Raw genomic sequence first — 687 nt, forward strand, 5'->3', positions numbered from 1 at the left:
GTGGTACATAGCAAGATCCCAACAAATTTGAGCAATGTTTCAATACCAGATGTAATTCAACATCATGACATTGCTTACTTCGAATTTGACATGAAGACCAGAAAAGCTATCGTGCCAGATGCCTTGAGGTCTGAGATTGTATCAAAAGGGTCAAGTATTTTTCAGAAAAGGATGGTCCATTTGCAATAAAAAATAAACGGAGTATGAACAGTCGCTGGTTTAAGCACAAGCTTGGGATTGGAGATCAAGGATGGGAAGTTCCTCATTCATGGCTGGTATGCTCACCTAAAGAAAATGTTGTTTTCTGTTTCTGTTGAGTTCTCTATTTTCTCAGTCTGAATGCAGTCAATTGTCTTTAGAAGTAGAACATGGTTTCAGTAAGTGGAAAGCTCCAAAGAAATTGAAACAGCATGAAAACAGTAAATGGCACTGTCAGTCCTTCACAATTTGGAAAGAAGCTGAGAGAGTTTTAGTCACAAATACAGGTGTCAATAAAACACTGCAGACCCAAATAGAGAAAGAGAAAGAGCAATGGCGGCAAATTCTTTGTAGGATCTTGCATTGTATCAAACTCCTAGCTAATCAGAACTTGGCTTTTCGGGGTCATAATGAGAACACACATGACGCTGACAACAGAAACATTGGTAATTTCCTTCGCCTGGTGAAACTAATTGCTGAATTTGACCC

The sequence above is a fragment of the Macrobrachium rosenbergii genome, unplaced genomic scaffold (assembly GCF_040412425.1).
Source record: "Macrobrachium rosenbergii isolate ZJJX-2024 unplaced genomic scaffold, ASM4041242v1 13875, whole genome shotgun sequence".
Lineage (NCBI taxonomy): Eukaryota > Metazoa > Arthropoda > Malacostraca > Decapoda > Palaemonidae > Macrobrachium > Macrobrachium rosenbergii.